This window comes from Triticum urartu, chromosome 1 (assembly GCF_003073215.2).
Source record: "Triticum urartu cultivar G1812 chromosome 1, Tu2.1, whole genome shotgun sequence".
Taxonomy (NCBI): Eukaryota; Viridiplantae; Streptophyta; class Magnoliopsida; order Poales; family Poaceae; genus Triticum; species Triticum urartu.
In genome coordinates, this window is record NC_053022.1 from 29,013,455 (window position 1) to 29,019,454 (window position 6,000).

A 6,000-nucleotide genomic window follows, 5' to 3' on the forward strand; every position below is an offset into this window, starting at 1 on the left:
CCGCCCTCGTCCCCGTCGCCGCGTGCCTCCCCGAGCCCGCCTCCTTGTCCCCGGCCGTCACCGCGTGCCGCCCGGCCCGAGGCTGCCGTCCCCGTCACCGCGTGCCGCCCCGAGCCCGCCGTCCTCGTCGCCGGACTCCAGCCGTCGCCGCCCCCCTCAAAGTGAGCCCCCCTCTCGAGTGCCACTCTTGCGCCCGAGCGCCCTTGCTCCGCCCCTGCTCCATGGTCGCCGCCGGCCCCGATGCATTCAAGAGTAGAAGGAGAGGAGAAGTAGAGGAGAGGAGAAGTGGAGCAGCAGCAACGCGCTGTCCACTTTTCTGAATTTTTTGGAATTTCTGAATTTTTTTGTCCATATAGAAGGTGTTTGATGAAATGCTAGATGGCTTTGGGCATTTTTGGAATTTAAAAAAAATTGTGGTGAGGTACTGATGCAAGACAAAGGCGATGGCAAAATTTCAGAATTTTTGGAGAGGTTTAGAATAGGTTTTCAACAAGTTATTTGAATCCGATTCAAATTTCATTTGAATGAAATTTGAAAATTTTGAACTATGGATCAGAATATGCTAAATATGTCAAAAATGTTTTTATATGATGTTTTTTTTTCATATATGTATTCATTTTTTTATTTAGGTTGTTAATTAGTAGATATCGATTTTAGGTTAGTGTAGAGGAAAAAGTAAAATAAGGAAAAGGAAGAAAAGAGGAAGAAGGAAGAAGAAGAAGAAGAAAAGGAAGGAGTGGAAAAAGGAAAATAAGAAGAGGCTTCTTTTTTTTTCTTCGATCTTCTCCTCTATTTTGTTCATGGATATATGCTAAAGAAAACGAGGGGGGTGATAGATGATGATGAGGGGTCGAGAGTGGGACGAGAGGTCGAGAGGTGTCGAGGGGAGAAAAAATATGTTATCAGGGACGAGGGTCATCAAGATAAGAAGAAGAAGAGAGAGAAAGAAGAAAAAGAAGAGGAGAGAAGAAAAGGAATAGTGGAGAAGAAGAAATAGAATATATTCTATTTTCTCTTCTTCTCCACTATTCCTTTCTTCTTCTCCTCTTTTTTCTTTTTTTTCTTCGACACGTGGGGGGGTGCGAGAACGTCGGACATTCATGAGAGAGGCGAGGAAGAAGGGGAAGAAGAGGGAGAAGAAGAGGAGAGGAAGAAGAGGAAGTCTTCTCCTCTATTCTTTCTTTCTTCTTTTTTTCTTCTTCTTCTTCCTCTTTATTTTATCGGGAACGAGGGTCGTCGAGAGGTCGAGGAGCGGTAGAGGAGAAACCCTAAATAGAAAGTATCGTCGGTGTGAGATACATGTACCGTCGGTGTCGGACACTACACCCACATCCCACAAGTGGCGCGGGCTTCGACGCCCACGTCACTTGTGGGACGTGGATGTAGTGTCCGACACCGAAGGCCACATGTATCTCACACCCACGATACTTGCTAGCTATTTAGGGTTTCCTCTACCGAAAAGAAGAGGAGAAATAAATAAGAAGAAGAAGAAAGAAGAAAAAGAAGAGGAGAAGAAGAAAGGAATGGTGGAGAAGAAGAGAAAATACAATATATTCTATTTTCTCTTTTCTCCACCATTCCTTTCTTCTTCTCCTCTTTTTTTTCTTCTTTTCTTCTTCTTCTTCTTCTTCTTCTTCTTTTTTCTTCTTCTTCTTATTCTTATTAGCCGGAAGTAGAGAGAGGTTTCCTAGTGTCAAAGTATTGAAGAAATCCATGCCTTCATCATTAGCCGGAAGTAACCAGGGCATGTTGGTACGAAGTTCTGCAAAGTTGTTTTGGAATGGAGTCCCGGATAGAATAATCCGCTTTTTGGTACGAATTCAGCAAAGGCCTTCCAAATAGCGATATTCGGAAGGCTCTTGCTGAACTTTGTACCAAAAAGCGAATTATCCTATCTGGGACTCCGTTCCAGAACAAATTTGAAGAGCTTCGTACCATCATGCACATGTTACTTTCGCCTAATGATGAAGACATGGTTTTGTTGAATCCTTTGACACTAGGCAACCTCCCGACCCCTCGGCGATCCTCTCGAACATGAGAGGAAGAAGAGGGTCGTCCAGGGGTCGAGGGTCGTCTAGGGGAAAGAGCTGAATAAGTTTGTCAAAAATAATGAGACACCAGAATTCAAGGGCAGATATGACAAGATCAGAGATCACTGGCCTGCATTTGTGGCCCACAAGACATCAGAAAAGAGTAAGAAGATGTCGGCGACAAACAAGCAAAATGCTGCGAAGAAGAAGCTTCACCATCGCACGGGGTCAGGTGGCTACCTCGTAGCCCGGCCTAAGTGGTCCAAGACTGAGAATGATCTGGTTCATAAAGGGATCGAACCAGAGACAATTAACTGGCCAGACCGTTGCCGGACTTGGTTCTTCGGGGCTGGCGGAACACTGGACCCTGTAACAGGGAAGTGCATTTGGACGAACGATCAAATGGACATACCAGTCAGTAAGCTTAAGTAGTATATCGAAGCAGCGCAGGAAGGGACGTTCTTTCCAGACAGAGAGAACGACGAGCTCACAATGGCCCTCGGGAATCCTGAGCACCCTGGACGGACACGAGGCACGCCAGGCTCCATTCCGTGGAAGGTTGGGTTTCCGGACGCAAGCGGTTACAAATCCCATGAGAGGAGGAAAAAAGTGCAGCAGACCCAAATACAGGTGCTGCAAGCAAGGGTAGACGCGATAGAGGAACGAGAAGAAAATCGCAGCAAACGTACTGCCGAAGCCTCCCCCGAAGCTACCCCGCCATCTCAGCGCAGAAGCAGCGTGGCTTCCACCGAGCTGCTTCAGCTGGAGCATGCCTTGACGGCTCCTGCCAGCTATCCCGTGGATGCTATAACGGAGTCTCAAAACTGCCACCTTATGACGCAATGGATGAATTTGAAGGTCAAGGAGGCTGTTGGCTCTGTTTATCCTACTGAACCCAGCGCAACTTTTCACTGCCGGCCGATTCCAGAAGGATATGCTAGGGTGATGGTGGATGAGATAACAGAGGGATTTGAGGACCTCCAGCTTGACCACCCTACCGGTGAAGGGGAGACTCGGCTGGGGTCTGCTCTGAAGACTCCATGCCTATGGCGGAAGGAGCTCATCAACCTTCCGAACTGGACGCCACCGCCTCCTCCTCCTCCTCCGACGAGTCAGGGCACTCCACCTCCACCGCCTCCTCCTCCGGCGAGTGACGATCAGGGCCCTCGGCCGGCTCCTTCTCCGGCGCGTGGCGGCACTCCGCCTCCTTCTCCGCCTGCGCCGACGCGCCCGAGCAGCCAGCCTCCTCCTTCTCCGCCTCGTCAGCAAGGGCGGAAGAGACCTGCCGCCGCTCCAGCTGCTCCGGCGCGTCGTAGTCCTTCTCCTCCGCCGCTTAAGCAAGTAAAGAAGATAACCGCTCCATCTGCTCGGTCGGCGTCTAGCAGTACAATCAGAGGCGGGAGGACATACAGATTCGGTCCTTCTCTGAAGACTCCAGAGAAGTTACCATATGAGAGGACCCTGGAGGAGAACGCCGAGATCGCGCGAGAAGAAGTGAGGAACTTCTTTGAAGGGGTGAAAGCAAAGAAACATCCACCTCCAGAGGAGAAGGTAGATCGGGTGAAAGTGAAGCGCACTCTGGCTGCCCTGACAAAACCACCGAAGTCTGATCCGCCGAAAGGAAACTATTACCGCATTATTGGAAAGGAATTTGTCGAAGCGGAGCGGTCGGGAAGTACTGTCAGTGATCAAAGGCTGAAAGAACGACGAGCTGGGAAACAAATTGCCCAGCTCGGCGAACAAGCGAAGCAATCGTGCCCCCCGCTCAAGGTGCCTAGCCACAACGTCGATAATGATCTGAGGATGGTGCCCGGTTATAGCAATCTTGCAGATTACCTGCCCGACGAAGTACATTATGAACCCATGGAGGTGCAGATACAAAGATACGAGTACGGGAAGCCTCTCGTCAAAGATGAAAGATCTCTATCAACGATGATGCGAAGATTGCATGATTGGTACTTGAAAATCTGCAGAGACTCTGGGGGGAGGAGTACTTTGTATGCGAGAGTTAAACCGGAGCATGACCTCGTTGGAATTGATCTGTTGCCTGTTCCATTTGAGGAGTTCTATCAGTTTTTCAATCAATTGGCCCTCGATAAAACAACGGTCACCTGCTACTGTCTGTAAGTAGTACTACTTCTGTCATTAAGTTTCTCTATATAGCTTAGCTCTTTCATTGCATGTATTTATAATCATCCTCACTATATTATGCAGATTGAAGATCGCCGAATTGAAGAAAAGACAAGTCGGTGATATTGGGTTCATTAACACATATCTCATAGATGCAACTCAGGTTAAGCTTCATGCCGCAGCTACCGAGGCCAGCTTGCTACGATCGTTCGTAATAAATCAAAAAAAAGATAAAATACTCTTTCCTTACAACTTCAGGTGAGTGTTACTGTCTTGTGCGTATTCGGTTTCCCTTATATATTAGTCAAGGTTATAGTAATGTAATTGATGAGTTATGTATGTGTGTGCAGTTACCACTATATTATCCTAGAGATTAAGCTTGAGCAGGGAGTAGTAACCGTCTTGGACTCTAAACGAAAAGATCCCAAGGAGTATGCGGACATGACTGAAATCCTCAAGAAGTAAGTTAAATCGATCATTATCCACCATATCAGCAACTTTGTTCATTTCCTGATATCAAGTAATTGTTTTCTTTGTCCGGCAGGGTTTGGAGAAAATTCACCAAAACAGTTCCGAGACTGCCGAAGGAGCTGGAATTTAGACACCCGAAAGTAAGTACTATAGTAGCATGTTCCGCGCATCTCCTAGTGATTCAAGCGCTAGTTTCATCAATACCATTTAGCATTCTTGCTTATCAGTTTGATTGACCTTTATTTCTTGTAAAGTGGTTGTGGCAGGAACAAGGGAATGATTTCTGTGGATACTACATCTGCGAGTCCATCCGCCACACGACCTGTGAGCGGGGCGGGTACTCTAACGAACAATATGAAGTACGTAAATAACAACATTCACAATTTTATTTTATTACCATCATTTGTGTTGAGTTTCATTCATTTATATATATATATATATATATATATATGTATTGACCCCCTTCTTCAAATTAGATGTTTCGGAAGCGGGATGAACTCCTAGCACCAGCTCGCATGCGAGCAATTCAAGAGGAATTGGCGGCATTCTTTCTTGACCACGTGATCCCTGAAGACGGAGAATTCTATTTGGACCCTGAGTCCGTATGATTATATTTGTAAGAGATAATTATTGTATATATGTAGCCGGTAGTGTCAGATAGATATACGAGAACTTGTTGTTCGACCAATCTCTCGGAGAAGGAGAGGTGGTCGATATCACTTCTCTTTGTATATATGCATATATGTTCATGACGATCTTCTGTTTCCTTCGTTTGCTTACTAGCTAGCTAGCGTGTCTAGTCCTCTCTATATACGTATGTATAGTACGTAGCGTCGACCAAGCACGGACATAACAGAGGACACTTCTCTCTATTAATTATAACTAGCTAACACAATATATGAAACACCTAAATTAACCCCCCAAAACCCCCAACCCCCCCCCCTTTCAAAAAAAAACAAAAACCCCAGCCACAGAAGTGCTGACGCGTGGATGCCTATTGGTCCCGGTTGGTGCCACCAACCGGGACCAAAGGGTCTCCACGTGGGCAGTGCGCAGAGCCCAGTCAGGAGACCCTTTGGTCCCGGTTGGTGGCACCAACCGGGACCAAAGGGTCTCCTGACTGGGCTCTGCGCACTGCCCACGTGGAGGGCCTTTAGTCCCGGCTCTGGATTGAACCGGGACTAAAGGAGGGAGGTATTAGCACCGACACTTTAGTCCCGGTTCCGGAACCGGGACTAAAGGCCCTTACGAACCGGGACTATAGGCCCTTTTTCTACCAGTGATACTAGACCCTATTTTACAACAAGGTGACTGATGGAAATGCAAGGTCAACTAGGAACTTGTCTGTAAGCCCAAGATCTTTGGTGGT